This window comes from Somniosus microcephalus, chromosome 11, assembly GCF_052327205.1.
Source record: "Somniosus microcephalus isolate GS21.2 chromosome 11, FLI_Smic_1.0, whole genome shotgun sequence".
Classification (NCBI taxonomy): domain Eukaryota; kingdom Metazoa; phylum Chordata; class Chondrichthyes; order Squaliformes; family Somniosidae; genus Somniosus; species Somniosus microcephalus.
The window spans coordinates 55,761,330-55,780,343 of record NC_140997.1 but is presented as its reverse complement, the minus strand read 5'-3'; the positions used below and the strand labels follow the sequence as shown (position 1 = coordinate 55,780,343).

Sequence of the window (19,014 nt, the reverse complement as noted above, 5' to 3'; positions counted from 1 at the left end):
ATTAAAAGACGTCGCCCCAGCCGGTAACGACAACAACCACGGCAATCACCCCCGGAAGAACATCGACCAACGGTGCTCCCACCAACTACCCCTTCAACAACCCTGGCGGCGCCCCCCGGAAGAGACCCAGGAGGCCACCGGGGACACCCAGCCCGACACCCGCGGGCACCACGTTGGTCACAGAGGACTATCAAACCCCAAACAGACTAAATCTATAGAAGGGGTGAATGTGATGAAATATGCCGTTCATCAGGCACTGTATTCTCTGTGTTTAGTTTCAGTTTCATTTCCCCTCCGGTACTGTATTGTGTGTAGGGCTCCGCCCATACCTGGCCACTACTTAAGCAGGCCGCACTGTCTCACAGACAGTGCAGCAGATCTTTGGATGGGAGACACTTCTCCACTGTATTACTTTCTTAGTTAATAAAAGCCTTGCTTTGCTCTGTTAACGTCGAGTCTCGGATTCATTGAGGCACATCAGGGGGGGAAAGAGCGACTGGGGGAAGAGAGGGAGAGGGAGAGAGAGACTGGGGGGAAGAGAGCGACTTGGGGGGGGAAGAGAGAGAGAGAGAGAGAGAGGGAAAGAGAGGAGGAGGAGAGAGAGAGAGAGAGAGAGACTGGGGGAGAAGAGTGAGGGGGGGGGGGAAAGAGAGAGACTGCTGGATTTAGTTCGGGATTAGCCTGGAGAGAGAGGGGGGTGGAAGGAGCGCCTCAGGCCTGGCCTGATGGACCCCTGCGAAGGAAGGAAGAAGGCGAGCGCTCCCTCCCTCTCCCACCCCCTCACTCTTTCCCTCCCTCACCCTCTCTCTCTCCCTGCCCCCTGTCTCTCTCTGCTTTACTCTCTCTCCCTCCCTCCCCTCTCTCTCCTCCCTCCTCCTCCTCCTCCCTCCCTCTCCCCCCCTCCCTCTCCCCCTCTCCTCTCCCTCCCTCCCCCTCTCCTCTCCCTCCCTCCCCCTCTCCTCTCCCTCCCTCCCCCTCTCCTCTCCCTCCCTCCCCTCTCCTCTCCTCTCCCTCCCCTCCCTCCTCCCCCTCCCTCCCTCCCTCTCCCTCCCACCCTCACCTCCCTCCCTCACCCTCCCTCCCTCACTCCTCCCTCCCTCACCCTCCCTCCCTCACCCTCCCTCCCTCACCCCTCCCTCCTCCCTCACCTCACCCTCCCTCCCTCACCCTCCCTCCTCTCCTCACCTCCACCTCCCTCCCTCACCCTCCCTCCCCTCACCCTCCCTCCCTCCTCACCCTCCCTCCTCACCCACCCTCCCTCACCCTCCATCACCCTCCCACCTCACCCTCCCTCCCTCACCCTCCCTCCTCACCCTCCCTCCCTCACCCTCACCTCCCTCTCCCTCCCTCCCTCCTCACCCTCCTCCCTCACCCTCCCTCCCTCACCCTCCTCCCTCACCCGCCTCCCTCACCCTCCTCCCTCCCCCTCCCTCCCTCACCTCCCTCCCTCCCCTCCCTCCCTCCCCCTCCCTCCCCCTCCCTCCCCCTCCTCCCCCTCCCTCTCCTCACCCTCTCCTCACCCTCTCCTCACCCTCTCCCCTCCCTCTCCTCACCCTCTCCCTCCCTCCCTCTCCTCACCCTCTCCCCTCCCTCTCCTCACCCTCTCCCTCTCCTCTCCCTCCCTCCCCTCTCTCCCTCCCCTCCCCTCCTTCCCCCTCCCTCCTTCCCCCTCCTCCTCCCTCCCCTCCTCCTTCCCCCTCCCTCCTTCCCCCTCCCTCCTTCCCCCTCCCTCCTCCCCCTCCCTCCCCTCCCTCCCCCTCCCCTCCCTCTCCCCCTCCCCTCCCTCTCCCCCCTCCCCTCCCTCTCCCCCCTCCCCTCCCTCTCCCCCCTCACCTCCCTCTCCCCCCTCCCCTCCCTCCCCCTCCCCTCCCTCCCCCTCCCCTCCCTCCCCTCCCTCCCCTCCCTCCCTCTCCTCCCTCCCCCTCTCCTCACCCTCCCTCCCCCTCTCCTCACCCTCCCTCCCCCCGCTCCCTCACCTCCCCCTCCCCCCTCCCCGCACCCTCCTCCCCCTCCCCCTCCCCCCGCACCTCCCCTCCCCCCCTCCTCACCCTCCCCCCCCCTCCTCACCCTCCCTCCCCCCCCTCATCCTCACCCTCCCTCCCCCCCTCTCCTCACCCTCCCTCCCCCCCTCTCCCACCCTCCCTCCCCCCCTCTCCTCACCCTCCCTCCCCCCCTCTCCTCACCCTCCCTCCCCCCTCTCCTCACCCTCCCTCCCCCCTCTCCTCACCCTCCCTCCCCCCTCTCCTCACCCTCCCTCCCCCCTCTCCTCCCTCCCCCCCTCTCCTCACCCTCCCTCCCCCCCTCTCCTCACCCTCCCTCCCCCCTCTCCTCACCCTCCCTCCCCCCGCCTCCCCTCCCCCTCCCCATCCCCCCGCACCTCCCTCCCCTCCCCCTCCCCCCTCACCCCTCCCTCCCCCCCTCCTCACCCTCCCCCCCCCTCCTCACCCTCCCTCCCCCCCCCCTCTCCTCACCCTCCTCCCCCCTCTCCTCACCCTCCCTCCCCCCCTCTCCTCACCCTCCCTCCCCCCCTCTCCTCACCCTCCCTCCCCCCCCTCTCCTCACCCTCCCTCCCCCCCTCTCCTCACCCTCCCTCCCCCCTCTCCTCACCCTCCCTCCCCCCTCTCCTCACCCTCCCTCCCCCCCTCTCCTCACCCTCCCTCCCCCCTCTCCTCCCTCCCCCTCTCCTCACCCTCCCTCCCCCCCTCTCCTCACCCTCCCTCCCCCCCTCTCCTCACCCTCCCTCCCCCCCTCTCCTCACCCTCCCTCCCCCCCCTCTCCTCACCCTCCCTCCCCCCTCTCCTCACCCTCCCACCCCCCCTCTCCTCACCCTCCCACCCCCCCTCTCCTCACCCTCCCTCCCCGCACCCTCCCCTCTCCGCACCCTCCCTCTCCCGCACCCTCCCTCCCCCTCCCCCGCACCCTCCCTCCCCCTCCCCCCGCACCCTCCCTCCCCCTCCCCCCGCACCCTCCCTCCCCTCCCCCCGCACCTCCCTCCCCCTCCCCCCGCACCCTCCTCCCCCTCCCCCCGCACCCTCCCTCCCCCTCCCCCCGCACCCTCCCTCCCCCTCCCCCGCACCCTCCCTCCCCCTCCCCCGCACCCTCCCTCCCCCTCCCCCCGCACCCTCCTCCCCCTCCCCCGCACCCTCCCTCCCCCTCCCCCCGCACCCTCCCTCCCCCTCCCCCCGCACCCTCCCCTCCCCCTCCCCCCGCACCCTCCCTCCCCCTCCCCCCCTCCCCCCGCACCCTCCCTCCCGCACCCCCCCTCCCCCCGCACCCTCCCTCTCCCTCCCCCTCCCCCGCACCCTCCCTCCTCACCCTCCCTCCCCCCCTCTCCTCACCCTCCCTCCCCCCCCCTCTCCTCACCCTCCCTCCCCCCCCTCTCCTCACCCTCCCTCCCCCCTCTCCTCACCCTCCCTCCCCCCCTCTCCTCACCCTCCCTCCCCGCACCCTCCCTCTCCGCACCCTCCCTCCCCCCGCACCCTCCCCCCGCACCCTCCCGCACCCTCCCCCCGCACCCTCCCGCACCCTCCCCCCGCACCCTCCGCACCCTCCCCCCCGCACCCTCCCTCCCCCTCCCCCCGCACCCTCCTCCCCCCTCCCCCCGCACCCTCCCTCCCCCTCCCCCTCCCCCCGCACCCTCCCTCCCCCTCCCCCCGCACCCTCCCTCCCCCTCCCCCCGCACCCTCCTCCCCCTCCCCCCGCACCCTCCCTCCCCCTCCCCCCGCACCCTCCCTCCCGCACCCCCCCTCCCCTCCCCCTCCCCCCGCACCCTCCCTCCTCACCCTCCCTCCCCCCCTCTCCTCACCCTCCCTCCCCCCCTCTCCTCACCCTCCCTCCCCCCTCTCCTCACCCTCCCTCCCCCCCTCTCCTCTACCCTCCCTCCCCCCCTCTCCTCACCCTCCCTCCCCCTTCTCCTCACCCTCCCTCCCCCCCTCTCCTCACCCCTCCCTCCCCCCCCTCTCCTCACCCTCCCTCCCTCCCTCCCCCCTCCCTCCCCCTCCCTCCCCCCCTCTCCTCACCCTCCCTCCCCCCCCTCTCCTCACCCTCCCTCCCCCCCTCTCCTCACCCTCCCTCCCCCCCTCTCCTCACCCTCCCTCCCCCCTCTCCTCACCCTCCCCCCCCTCCTCTCCCTCCTCCCTCCCTCCCCCTCCCTCCCCCCCTCTCCTCACCCTCCCTCCCCCCCCTCTCCTCACCCTCCCTCCCCCCCTCTCCTCACCCTCCCTCCCCCCCCTCTCCTCACCCTCCCTCCCCCCCTCTCCTCACCCTCCCTCCCCCCTCCCTCCCCCCTCTCCTCACCCCCTCTCCTCACCCTCCCTCCCCCCCTCTCCTCACCCTCCCTCCCCCCCTCTCCTCACCCTCCCTCCCCCCCTCTCCTCACCCTCCCTCCCCCCCTCTCCTCACCCTCCCCTCCCCCCCTCTCCTCACCCTCCCTCCCCCCCTCTCCTCACCCTCCCTCCCCCCCTCTCCTCACCCTCCCTCCCCCCCTCTCCTCACCCTCCCTCCCCCCCTCTCCTCACCCTCCCTCCCCCCTCTCCTCACCCTCCCTCCCCCCCTCTCCTCACCCTCCCTCCCCCCCTCTCCTCACCCTCCCTCCCCCTCCCCGCACCCTCCCTCCCCCCTCCCCGCACCCTCCCTCCCCCCTCCCTCCCCCTCCCCCCGCACCCTCCCTCCCCCTCCCTCCGCCTCCCCCTCCCCCCGCCTCCCCGCCTCCCTCCTCTCCCCCCTCCCCTCCCCTCTCCCCCTGTCTCTCCCTGATTTCCTCTCTCTCTCCCTCCCTCCCCCTCTCTCTCTCCCTTTCCTCCGAGCCCGGCCGCGGTGAGCCGAAGCCCTCGTGTGCGGATCAGCGCCACGCGGCCGAGCGCGTGAGGCCCGGCCCGACTCTTCGGTCCCGCTCCGGGCTGCCCGCCGACGTTCCACAGCGCTCGCTGTTTCCCGCCCTGCTAGCCTTTACCAAGATGGCGGTGATGGACACGCTCGGCTCAGCCCTGCCGCGCCAGCCTTTACCAAGATAGCGGCGATCGCGGGCCGCTGGTTTGGAATCGGGCCCAGCGGGACGGGCGATGCCTAGCTCGGGCGTGGCTGGCGAGGAGAGGCCGAGGCATCGAGGCCTGAGGCCTGCAGGCAGCTCATCCACCGCCGAGGGGGGGAAAGCCCGAGTCCCCTTTGCAAAAGGAATTTTTATTATTTTAAAAACCAAATTTTTTTTGCTGGATATCTATATTTCAAATAAACACACAGAAAGCGGGAAAAATAAATCAATAGTTAAGAATCAAGATGGCGGCCACTCAGCTCAGCTCAGAAGGATTAGGCCTGCCCATACACGCAATCAAATGCCCCCCGTGATGCACCGATTGGTCAACCATCAGGTCACTCAACTGTAGGATTGGTCAACCATCACGTCACTCAACGCTATCCCCTGTAGGATGGCCCGCCCACACACACACACACTGACCCCCCCCCCCACCCCCCCGTGATGCACCGATTGGTCATAGAGTCATAGAGTTTTACAGCACAGAAAGAGGCCCTTCGACCCATCGTGTCTGCGCCGCCCATCCATCCCTGTCCAGTCTAATCCCATTTTCCAGCATTTGGTCCATAGCCTTGTATGCAATGGCATTTCAAGTGCTCATCCAAATGCTTCTTGAATGTTGTGAGGGTTCCTGCCTCCACCACCCTTTCAGGCATTGAGTTCCACATTCCAACCACCCTCTGGGTGAAAAAGTTCCTCCTCAAATCCCCTCTAAATCTCCTGCCCCTTACCCTGAATCTATGCCCCCTTGTTATTGACCCCCCCACTAAGGGGAAAAGTTCCTCTTTATCTACCCGAATCTATGCCCCTCATTATTTTGTACACCTCAATCAGGTCCCCCCTCAGCCTTCTCTGCTCCAAGGAAAACAACTCCAGCCTGTCCAGCCTCTCTTCATAGCTGAGGCGCTCCATCCCAGGTAACATCCTGGTGAATCTTCTCTGCACCCTCTCCAAAGCAATCACATCCTTCCTATAGTGAGGCGACCAGAACTGCACACAGTACTCCAGCTGTGGCCTCACCAGCGTTTTGTACAGCTCCATCATAACCTCCCTGCTCTTATATTCTATGCCTCGGCTAATGAAGGCAAGTATCCCATATGCCTTTTTAACCACCTTATCTACCTGCTCCGCTGCCTTCAGGGATCTATGTACATGTACACCAAGGTCCCTCTGACCCTCTGTACTTCCTAGGGTCCTACCGCTCATTGTGTATTCCCTTGCCTTATTTGTCCGTTCCAAAATGCATCACCTCGCACTTTTCAGGGTTAAATTCCATTTGCCACTTTTCCGCCCATCTGACCAACCCGTTTATATCGTCCTGTAGCCGGAGGCTTTCCTCCTCGCAATTTACCACCCCACCAATTTTCGTGTCATCTGCGAACTTACTGATCATACCTTTTACATTCTCATCCAAATCATTTATGTAGATCACAAACAATAAGGGACCCAGCACCGATCCCTGAGTACCCCACTGGACACAGGCTTCCAGTCACAAAAGCAACCTTCGACCATCACCCTCTGCCTCCTGCCACTCAGCCAGTTTTAGGATCCAACGTGCCAAGGCACCCTGGATCCCATGGGCTCTTACCTTCTTGACCAGTCTCCTATGCGGGACTTTGTCAAAAGCTTTACTGAAGTCCATGTAAACCACATCCACAGCATTTCCCTCATCCACCCCACTAGTCACCCCCTCGAAAAATTCGATCAGATTTGTTAGACATGATTTACCCTTGACAAAGCCATGCTGACTATCCCCGATTAGTCCTTGCCTCTCCAAGTGGAGATTAATTTTGTCCCTCAGAATTTTTTTCCAATAATTTCCCCACCACAGATGTTAGACTCACTGGCCTGTAATTCCCTGGTTTATCCCTGCTACCCTTCTTGAATAATGGTACTACGTTAGCTGTTCTCCAGTCCTCTGGTACATCCCCTGTGGCCAGAGAGGTTCTGAAAATTAGTGTCAGAGCCCCTGCAATCTCCTCCCTTGCCTCCCACAGCAGCCTGGGATACATCTCGTCCGGGCCTGGGGATTTATCCACTTTTTGGCCCGCTAAAACCGCTAGCACCTCCTCCCTCTCGATGCTAATATGTTCGAGTATGTCACAGTCCCCTTGCCCGATTTCTATGTCTGCATCGTCTTTCTCCATAGTGAACACAGATGCAAAAAATTCATTAAAACCCCGCCTACATCCTCTGGCTCTACACACAGATTGCCACTTTGGTCCCTAATGGGCCCTACCCTTTCCCTGGTTATCCTCTTGCCCTTAATATACTTATAAAACATCTTAGATTTTCCTTTATTTTGCTCGCCAGTGTTATTTCATGGCCCCTCCTCGCCCTCCTAATTTCTTTTTTAAGTATGCCCCTGCACTTTTTATACTCCTCTAGGGCTTCTTCTGTCTTTAGTCTTTTGTAACTGCCAAAAGCCCCCCTTTTATTTCTAATGCATTTTTTGTATATCCCTTGTCATCCAAGGTTCCCTTTGCTTGTTGGTCCCACCCTTGACCTTTACAGGAACATGTTGGCGTTGTACTCTCTCTATTTCCCTTCTGAAAGTCTCCCACTGTTTTGATGTGGATTTTCCTATAAGCAGCTGCTCCCAGTCCACTTTGGCCAGATCCTGCCTTATCATATTAAAATCGCCTTCCCCCAATTAGAACCCTTATTTCCGGGCCGTCTTTGTCTTTTTCCATGACCACCTTAAATCTCACCGAATTATGGTCACTGTCGCCAAAATGCTCTCCTACTGACACTTCCACCACTTGCCCGGCTACATTCCCTAGAATTAGGTCCAGTACTGCCCCCTCTCTTGTAGGACTTTCTACATGTTGGCTCAAAAAGCTCTCCTGGATGCACTTTAAGAATTCTGCACCCTCTAAGCCTTTCACACTCTGACTATCCCAATTTATTGGGGAAGTTGAAATCCCCCACTATTATTACCCTATTATTTTCGCACTTCTCTGAGATTTGCCTACATATCTGTATCTCCCCCTGACTGTTTGGGGGCCTATAGTACACTCCCAGCAAAGTGCTTGCCCCCTTTTTGTTTTTAAGTTCTACCCATATGGCCTCATTAGAGGAACCCGCTAATATATCATCCCTCCTTACAGCAGTAATTGACTCCTTAATTAATATTGCAACACCCCCTCCCCTTTTACACCCCCCTCTGTCTCGCCTGAAGATTCTATACCCCGGAATATTGAGCTGCCAGTCCTGACCCTCCCTCAACCATGTCTCCGTGATAGCAACAATATCGTACTCCCATGTGTTCAACAACAACTTCAGTTCATCCACCTTATTTGCAAGACTCCTTGCATTAAAATAAATGCCTTCCAGCCCTGCCATATTCTCTTTTTGCCTTCACATATTTGCTCTGCCTTCCCAGCTGACTTGTTTTTCCCTCTGTATTTGGCCGTAAATCACCCCCTACTATAGCTCCACTCTGTACCCCAACCCCCTGCCAAGTTAGTTTAAACCCTCCCCAGCAGTGCTAGCAAACCTCCCCGCAAGGATATTGGTTCCCCCCTGGTTCAGGTGTAAACCGTCCGACTTGTACAAGTCCCACCTTTCCCAGAAGCAGACCCAGTGATCCAGGAAACTAAAGCCCTCCCCCCTGCACCATCCCTTTAGCCACGCATTCATCTGTTCTATCTTCCTATTCCTATACTTACTAGCACGTGGCACCGGGAGTAATCCAGAGATTACAACCTTTGAGGTCCTGCTCCTTAATCCTCCACCTAGCTCCCTAAATTCTTGCTGCAGGACCTCATCCCTCTTTTTTACCTATGTCGTTGGTACCAATGTGGACCATGACCACTGGCTGTTCTCCCTCCCCCTCCAGAATGCCCTGCAGCCGCTCAGTGACATCCTTGACCCTGGCACCAGGGAGGCAACAAACCATCCTGGATTCACGTCTACGGCCACAGAAACGCCTATCTGTTCCCCTTACTATAGAATCCCCTACCACTATTGCTCTCCCACTCTTTTTCCCCCCTTCCTGGGCAGCAGGAGCACCCCCAGTGCCAGGAAGTTGGCCGCTGCTGCCTTCCCCTGGTGAGTCATCCCCCTCAACAGTATCCAAAGCGGTATACTTGTTTGAAAGGGGGATGTCCGCAGGGGTTCCCTGCACTACCTGCCTGCCTTTGTTGCTCCGCCTGATGGTCACCCCCTGTGCTGCCCTACCCTGAGGCGTGCACAACTCGCTAAACGTGTTCTCCACGAGCCTTTCAGCATCGCGCATGCTCCAAAATTCATCCACCCGCAGCTCGAGCGCCGCAATGCGGTCTACAAGTAGCTGCAGCTGGATGCATTTCCCGCACACATGGTCATCAGGGACACTGGCAGCATCCCTGACTTCCCACATAGAGCAGGAGGAGCAGAGCACGGGTCTGAACTCTCCTGCCATGACTTACCCCTTTAATTACTTTAAAAATTTATTCAATACCCCAGTTACAGGTATGCTCTAGGGCGCTTTATTTACCAACTATCCCCACTACACCACAGAAATTTAACACCACAGAATTCAAGCTTGTATTGAAAAAAGAGAAATACTCACCAACCAATCACCTACCTGCTCCCTGGTGACGTCACACACTGATTACTTTTTACCTCTCTCCCCGCTGCTGAGTTGGTATGCCTCGCCTCTCTCCGGTTTTTATACCGGTCTCACCACACTGCTCCCGACTGGTCTCGGGCCTCGCCTCTCTCCGGTTTTTATACCGGTCTCACCACACTGCTCCCGACTGGTCTCGGGCCTCGCCTCTCTCCGGTTTTTATACCGGTCTCACCACACTGCTCCCGACTGGTCTCGGGCCTCGCCTCTCTCCGGTTTTTATACCGGTCTCACCACACTGCTCCCGACTGGTCTCGGGCCTCGCTGGTCGCCGGGTTTTCTCCCGAGCTCCTCCTCGCTGCTCCCGCTGGTCCCGACTGGTCTCGGGCCTCGCCTCTCTCCGGTTTTTATACCGGTCTCACCACACTGCTCCCGACTGGTCTTGGGCCTCGCTGGTCGCCGGGTTTTCTCCCGAGCTCCTCCCCGCTGGTCCCGACTGGTCTCGGGCCTCGCCTCTCTCCGGTTTTTATACCGGTCTCACCACACTGCTCCCGACTGGTCTCGGGCCTCGCTGGTCGCCGGGTTTTCTCCCGAGCTCCTCCTCGCTGCTCCCGCTGGTCCCGACTGGTCTCGGGCCTCGCCTCTCTCCGGTTTTTATACCGGTCTCACCACACTGCTCCCGACTGGTCTCGGGCCTCGCTGGTCGCCGGGTTTTCTCCCGAGCTGCTCCCGCTGGTCCCGACTGGTGAACCATCACGTCACTCAACGCTATCCCCTGTACGATTGGTCAACCATCACGTCACTCAACGCTAATGAGCGGAATTTTGCCGTTTTTTGAACCTTTTTTGTATACTGTCCGAACAATTTTTGTCTGACCAAAAAGTAAATACGCCTATTAGACTCCCCTAATGATAAGCTTTCTTTTGACATAACATATGTGTAGGTATGCTCTATAACTTTTGATTGTTTGTCTGTCTGTCTGTCCGGCTATACAGACAAATCTTTTATATATAGATATATAGATATAGATGATACAACTGGGTTGCATATAAATAGACTTCAATATAATTCTATTTATCTGGCTTGTAAGTTATAAATGGAAAATTATAGTAAAGCTATGTAATGTTCTGAATGAAACTATATGGATTGTGAAATATGTTTTCAACAGCTGGTTAAGTTTATACCTCCTCAATAGCGCGAGCAGAAAGTACCCGTGAAAGATGTCCCTGGCTATGGGCCATTTTTGTGGTCGGCAATTTCTGACTATGGCAGTGTGGTTGCCAAAACCAATATGACTATGAGTGGTCTTCAGAAGAGTGGGGATCTGTCTGCAAAGTCACTGAACAAAAAGTGATGAGAACTGCTTAAAGTTTCATATGGTCATTTACAACTTTTAAAGATAGATTACATTTTGAGTTTATTCGCAAGAATAACATTTATATACCCTATGGGCTGGATTTTGATACTGGAGGCGTGTAGGAGGCGGGACTACAACTTTTGGGTTGTAGTCCCGCCTCCATCGAGTTGTGGCCAACCCACGTGATTTTCACTTGATTGACCTTGTTGAGCCCGTCCAGCGGGCTCAGCAGGCCAATTAAGGGCCACCCGGCAACAGCTAACGTCACAGATTGACATTTCATCTGTCAAGAGCTTTTGACAGATGAAATATCAGCGTTTGACAGCTCTTTGAAGTGGTCAAACACTGACAATCTGTGACATAAATCGTGCCATTCATGTAGAAATGACTTATGAAATATACTGGGCGGTCTGCTGGTGGCACTGTCCAGGGCGAGTATAAATACTCGGACACGGGCCCAGCTTGCTCAGGGACATTTTGTAAACAGGAACTAGTGAAGGATAACTAGACTTCCATGTTGTGAAACAGTCGATTGAAGCCTTGTTTAATACTGTGATCAAGTGCCTAGTAGTTTTCTTACGTCAATTTAATCGACTGTTTGTTGCTCCATGCTCTGAGTGGTTTTGGGAACAGATGGCTATGACTCAAATGGTAGAAGGGAACCAGAGGTAGTAATCAATCCATCATGGAGAAACTACTCCGACCCGCCCGTCTTGACCTGGACGCGAATTCACCTACAACGGCTAAGGTATGGAAACATTGGTATCGTACCTTCAGCAACTTCCTCAGGGTGTGTGGTGAGAATGTTCCTGACAAGTTAGAGATACTTGCCAATTATGTATCCCCTCATGTGTTTGACTATATCGAAGGCTGTGTAGACTATGACTCCGCTATCCAAATACTACAACTATATGTTAAGGCCCCAAACGAAATTTTTGCTTGGCATCTACTGGCCACAACTCGACAACAACCCAGGGTATCACTTGATGAATTCCTTCAAAAGCTTCGTAGGCTCAGCAAGGATTGTAATCTCAAAGCTGTCTCAGCTGAGCAGTACCAGGAGGAGTTAATTCGTGATTCCTTTATTAACGGAATTGCGTCTCCTTTCATATGCCAGCGTCTGTTGGAGAATAAAACCCTCAAGTTACAAGCTGCCTATGACTAGGCATGTTCTCTGGATTTAGCAAAAAAAAAATGCAGATGCCTATCTTTTACCACGTGCACGGACTGCTGCTATCACTTTTGGTGACTCCTCCAATGGGCCTCAGACGGAAGCCCTCACTGATGACTACTCTATCCTAGCCGATGACGACCCTACCCTAGAAGCCCTCACAGATGACGACCCTGCCTTAGTGGCATCTTGGCAATCTGGAAGGAAGTGTTTCTTCTGTGGAGGTGCATTCCACTATGGGAAATGTTGTCCTGCTCGTAACGCAACCTGCAGTCATTGCAGTAAGAAAGGTCACTTTTCTAAGGTATGCCAGTCAAGAGCCCCTGTTAGTTTTGCAGCTGCTATCTATAAAACTGCTCCGCCCCCAAGAGCCACTACTAAGGTTACAACTGTCGAGGGTAAAACAACTACTCCTCCCATCACAGCTGTTTTTCCCCAAAGCCTGTCCCATACAGCCATGAAGGTTTCGGTAAATGGACACATTTTGAGTGCACTAATCGACTCATGCAGCTCTGACGGCTTCATCAGTGAGCAGGCTGTCAGTAAGTTAAAACTGCGTATTTACTCCTCGGACAGGGAAATTGCAATGGCTCTGACGACACTGACCACCAACTCTTCCGGCTTTTGTCTTGTCGACCTTATTCTCAATGGCCGCACTTATTCCTCCACCTGGCTCGGGGTGCTCAAAAACCTATGCAGTGATGTGCTTCTCGGACAGGATTTCCAGAAACAACACAAAAGACTCACTTTTGAGTTTGGAAGGTCAAAACCGGAGCTTACTATTTCCAAAGTACCATTTTGTGCGCTTTCGGCGGCTTCACTCGACGAGCCCTCCTTGTTTGTCAACCTTTCCCCCCGATGTAAGCCCATAGTCACTAAATCACGACGTTTCAGCTAAGATGATATATCCTTTATCAAGGCAGAGATCTCTCGCCTTCTAGCTGACTGTATCATTGAGCCATGTTCATCTTCCTGGCGGGCTCAAGTCGTCGTTGTTAAAAATCCTCTGAAGCAACACAAGAAACGTCTTTGCATCGATTACTCGCAAGCTATTAACCAGTATACCGACCTGGATGCTTACCCACTACCACGCATCGATGACATGGTCAATAACCTTGCCAACTACAAGGTATTTTCAACTTTTGACTTAGAGCGCATACCATCAAGCGCCGTTAATGGACTCTGACAAAAAGTATACGGCCTTTGAGACCAATGGTCGGCTTTACCAGTTTTGTCGCCTTTCATTTGGGGGTCACCAATGGGGTGGCCGTCTTCCAACAGGCAATGGATAGCCTAGTGAAACAGGAGAACTTAACGGACACTTTTCCATATCTGGATAACATCACCATTGCTGGTTGTAAGATTAGGAGCACAGGCTCACACAGATTACCCAACAGGGCTTTAGAAGTTATAAGGCTTTTATTAAAGAGCTACAGTTTTAAAGCATAATCAGATATTACATATGGTTTAAGCCGAGTATAATAGACATACAACCTGTGACAGTAGGAACGATCTACGACTCCCGAATCGGAATGCCACGACCGGACGGACGGGGAGGCAGTACGGTGGTCTCGGATTGGGTGGATTCCTGCAGTCTGCTGCAGCGGTCACTTCTGTTGGGTCATCTCTCAAGCTGCTGGAGGTGTTAGGCCATCAGCCACCTCAGAGGCTAAACTTGACCAAGGTGTTAGGCCGTAGCCACCTCGGAGAAGCCTTCGCCCCTGACTGCCTGATTTCTCCTCTCGGTCGTCTATATTTATAGTTATTTCGGTGGGCTGGTAATCACCTGGTGTCAATCATTGGATCCCCCATCCCATTGTCCAATTGTGAAGCGGGAAGGCAACCCTCGCCGTCCCTTTCTGCATGTCTGACAAGGCCTCCCTCTTATCTTTCTGAGGAATGTTTTGTCAAGTTTCTTCAAGGGCATTTTATGGCTTCATGGCTCCTTGTTATCTAGCAGGTGCTATCCTCCCTGTTTCCTTGCATTTTACAATTCCCTTATCACTTCTATTTGTCTTTTGATGCTTGATATTCGACCTTTCTGGCATTTATGCTATCTTTTTCCGCTTGCCTGTTGTCAGTCTCTGTTCTAAGAATTAAAACCCATCTTTGAATCTAACAGCTATTTCTTACATGGTCATGACCAGAAGGAGCATGATGCCAACCTCCAGAAATTTCTTGACGTTCTCCGTCGTCGCAACTTAACCTTAAATGAGTCCAAATCTGTGAAATCAGTACCATCAGTCAACATCCTTGGCTACTGGGTGGGCAATGGTGTCATCAAACCGGATCTGGAGCGACTTCGTCCGCTTCAGGAGCTCCCTCCTCCTACGAATCTCGGCTCTCTTCGTCGGGCCCTCGGCATGTTCGCCTATTATGCGAAGTGGATACCCCACTTTTCCGACAAGATCCAGCCCCTGCTTCACGCGAAGTCATTTCCGTTGAAGGCGACGGCTATTTCAGCTTTCGACCTCCTCAAGCAACAATTGGAAAAAGCCACGCTTCTTTCCATCGATGAAAATCTCCCTTTCGTGGTTGAGTGCGATGCATCGGATGTGGCGATCTCGGCTACCTTGAATCAAGGTGGTCGACCCGTTGCATTTTTGTCCAGAACTTTGCAGGGTAGCGAGCTCCATTATCCTCCTGTTGAGAAGGAGGCTACAGCCATCATCGAAGCAGTACGTAAATGGAGTCATTTTCTCACTCGTCGCCATTTCACGCTTGTAACCGATCAGCGCTCCGTGGCCTTTATGCTGGATAACCGGAAACGCACTAAGATCAAGAATAACAAAATACAGCTCTGGAGGATGGAATTGGCTGCCTTTGGCTACACCATACATTATCGACCCAGTAAAGAGAATGTGGCCCCGGATACCCTCACGCGTGCATTCTGCTCTTCCATGTCAACTTCGACTCTTGCGGATCTTCACACTGACTTATGCCATCCTGGCATTACCCGTATGTTGCACTTTGTGCGATCTAAAAATCTCCCATTTTCTACGGAAGACGTGAAAAGAACATGCTCCACTTGTAGAATTTGCGTGGAATTAAAACCGCAATTCCTCCATCCGTCGGATGGCCCGCTCATACACGCTACACAGCCTATGCAGCGACTCAGCATTGACTTTAAGGGGCCACTGCCTTCCTCAACGCGAAACACCTACTTGCTTACTATGGTGGACGAATATTCACGCTTTCCCTTTGCTTTCACCTGTCCCTATATGCTTACTTCTACAGTGATCAAATGCCTCGATCAGGTCTTTTCCCTTTGCGGTACGGCCAATTTCATGCACTCTGATCAGGGTCCCTCCTTCATGTCAAGCGAACTCAAAAGTTATCTTTCCCAATGGGGAATCGCCACAAGTAGAACGACACCGTATCATCCTATTGGAAACGGACAGGTTGAAAGATACAACGCGATCATTTGGAATGCTGTTCGTCTTGCACTGAGGTCACTCAACTTATCAGACCAGCAGTGGGAATCTATGCTCCCTGATGCATTGCATTCCATCAGGTCTCTTCTTTCTACATCCATCAACGCTACTCCTCACGAATGATTCTTCGGGTTCCAGCGTCGCTCCACTCATGGGACGTCCGTACCATCATGGTTGGCAGCTCCTGGCCCCGTGCTGCTCCGAAGATTCGTCCGATCCTCTAAGAGTGATCCCCTCGCCAACGAAGTGGAACTGACGGATGTCAATCCCACGTATGCATACGTGTGGTACCCTGATGGCCGGGAATCCGCAGTGTCACTCCGGGATCTGGCTCCCTGCCCAACCAGTCCCGTGGACCGAATCGATGGTGGGACCCGTAACAATGATGCCGATACCCTGCGCTCCTCTGAGGATGACGCCCTACCCGGGACGTCAAGGGATCTGCCAGCTATTCCACCAGATCAACCCGGGGAACAGAGCGCTCCCCACAGGATGACCACCCGAAGCCAGGATGCCAGTCAGTCACTGACTACTGGGCAGGGTGAAGCCAGCTCTGCGCCTGTGGGGGCCCGCACCTGGAGCCACGATCTCCCCAGTCCCCCTCGGGTCGATCAAGGTGACATGGACTCTGCCAGCCCGCTGGTACGAACTAAGCGACCCAGGGACCAAAACACGATCCAAGGAGACATGCCTTCCGGCCACCGACGGAGATCCAACCGACTGCGTTTATTCTTAGTCCGACTAATTCGGTAGAAAGAAGCCGCCGGACTTCCAATCTTTCAGGTGGGAAGAATGACATAAATCGTGCCATTCATGTAGAAATGACTTATGAAATATACTGGGCGACCTGCTGGTGGCGCTGTCCAGGGAGAGTATAAATACGCGGGCACGGGCCCAGCTTGCTCAGGGACATTTTGTAAACAGGAACTAGTGAAGGATAACTAGACTTCCATGTTGTGAAACAGTCGATTAAAGCCTTGTTTGACTCTGACCAAGTGCCTAGTAGTTTTCTTATGACAATCTGTACACTAAGTTAATTCCTTCCTCTCAGGCTGATTTAGAGATCTCTCCAGAACAGAAAGCTGAATGCGGCCATTCTGCTTTCTGTGCCGGTGAGATGAGGGACTCCCGAGACCTGAAGGAAGGAAGGCTGTAAAGGTAAGTAAAGGTAAGTAAAACTTATTCAAACACACTCATGCACACATCACTCACCTGAACACTGGACATGTCAAACCCCCCAAGCCCTTCAGCCCGACAGTCCGCCTCGCTAACTTGGCCTGGTTTGGAACCATCGGGAATCCCACACTTCAGGGATTAAAATAGGGATTAGGCTAAAAACTGCCTGTTAACTACCTGTTAACAGGCAGTTAATTGGCACTAATCCCCTTCACGCCTCGGGGAGGCGGGTCCCAGCACAGGTCGGGTACCCGCCTCCTGTGAAACGGGCATGGAGGCGGGACGGGTTCATGCCCCCTGATTTCGTGATTTTTAACCCCCCACACGCCTCCAATCCCGCCTCCACGGCCCAATGAAAATTGAACCCTTTGTGTTTAATGTCCCCTCTTTAGCCCAGCCCATTGTGTGCCATTCTTGTGTGCATGACTGCCAGGAATTCCATTGGTTCCTGAAAATTGTGTTTGGGTCCTATAAATGGTACAAGACCCTGATTTAAATATTTTAATAAGGCTTGCACTTGTTTTGGGCTGGAGCGCTGACCACCCATTCCGAGGCCAGCTTGAAAATCCAAGTTGGGTGGGCCCTGGGCAGCCAGTAGGCGGTAGGTTTTCTTTTTAAAATTTCATCCATCTGTCGCCTCGTTTTTCAGTGCGAATGGGATAGTGGACAGACGATAATTTCCCCCCCTCCCACCCCATCACCTTTTTATTAAAGTTGTATCATGGCTATGTAATTTCCACGCACACACCTCTATCAGTGTTGTGCCGAATGGTTCATCCTCCGCCTTTTTTATCATTAACTGTCTTCTATCCACGCTGTTTTTCCCTCATGTCAACGACACACTATCCAACCCTCCCTACTCATTTGCTGATGATTCCACTCTACATTCATTAACTTCCTCCCTTCCACAAGATACCATCATGCTTGAGTCTTCAGGAGCAGTGATGGGAATCTTGATGCGATAGATCGGGGCAGCTGCCTGGGTTACAGAGACTGTAATCAGATGGTGGAACTTATTTTCAAGGATCTGCTACAAATTCAAGGGCGTTTGCTCATCCGTCACATTGTGCAGTTTCCCTCTGAGGAAACACATCATTAAGCTTGTCATATTCCATAGCCCCAGAGGAGGTTCCAGTGCTTAAAATAATATTCCCATTATTTTGGAATTCTCAAAAGGACAGGATGATGTAGTTCCTTCTGGGCCTTGGAAACCTCACTAAATGGACTGCACATGCTTTTATTTTTCATATACCTGTAGATGGAGGTCCTTTAATGAATCACCTCCGTGTCTCACAATTTTTGTGATTGTTAATTTGAAAAATCCAACTCCACGAAACTAATCAAAGCTGCGCAAAGGGTAAAGTTTCTCACAGGCAAGACACATCGCTCTTTTATTTTGGTAGAAAATGAAAAACAAATGTACAAGTTACGTTTCTTTTCATAGAAACATAGAGTCAAAGAAATTTACGGCACAGAAGAAGGCCATTCGGCCCATTGTGTCTGTGCCAGCGGAAAAAGAACGAACCAGCCTAATCCCACTCTCCAGCTCTTCGTCCATAGCCTTGTAGTTTACGGCACTTCAAGTGCATTTTAAATGCGATGAGTGTTTCTGCCTCTACCACCTTTTCAGGCAGTGAGTTCCAGACCCCCACCATTCTCTGGGTGAAAAAGTTCTCCTCAATTCCTCTCTAATCCTTCTACCAATTTAATTTAAATCTATTCCCTCTGGTTATTGACCTCTGCTAAGGGAAATAGGTCCTTCCTGTCCAGTCTATCTAGGCCCCTCATAATTTTATACACATCAATTAAATCTCCCCTCAGCCTCTTCTGCTCCAAAGGGAAAAATCCCCAGCCTATCCAATCTTTCCTCCTAGCTAAAATTCTCCAGTCCTGGCAACATCCTCAACCAAAAGCAACAGCTTATATTTATCTAGTGCCTTTAACGTAATAAAAATGTCCCAAGGCGCTTCACAGGAGTGTTATCAAAAATAATCCTCGTAAATCTCCTCTGTACCCTCTCGAGTGCAATCACATTATTCCTGTAATGTGGTGACTAGAACTGTACGCAGTACTCTAACTGTGGCCTAACTAGTGTTTTATACAGTTCCAGCATAGCCTCCCTGTTCTTATATTCTATGCCTTGGCTAATAAAGGAAAATATCCTGTATGCCGCCTTAACCACCTTATCTACCTGTCCTGCTACCTTCAGGGATTTGTGGACGTGCACTCCAAGGTCCCTCTGTTTCTCTACACGTCTCAGTATCCTACCATTTATTGTGTATTCCATTGACTTGT

The 19,014-nt window shown here is 54.5% G+C and overlaps 1 protein-coding gene across 2 annotated transcripts in view; it reads left to right on the top strand.

Annotated features, from left to right (window-relative positions):
* The window catches only part of mapk8ip3 (mitogen-activated protein kinase 8 interacting protein 3), a 263,435-nt gene that overhangs the window by 55,788 nt on the left and 188,633 nt on the right, over nucleotides 1-19,014 (top strand). The gene's annotated exons all lie outside the window — the stretch shown is intronic.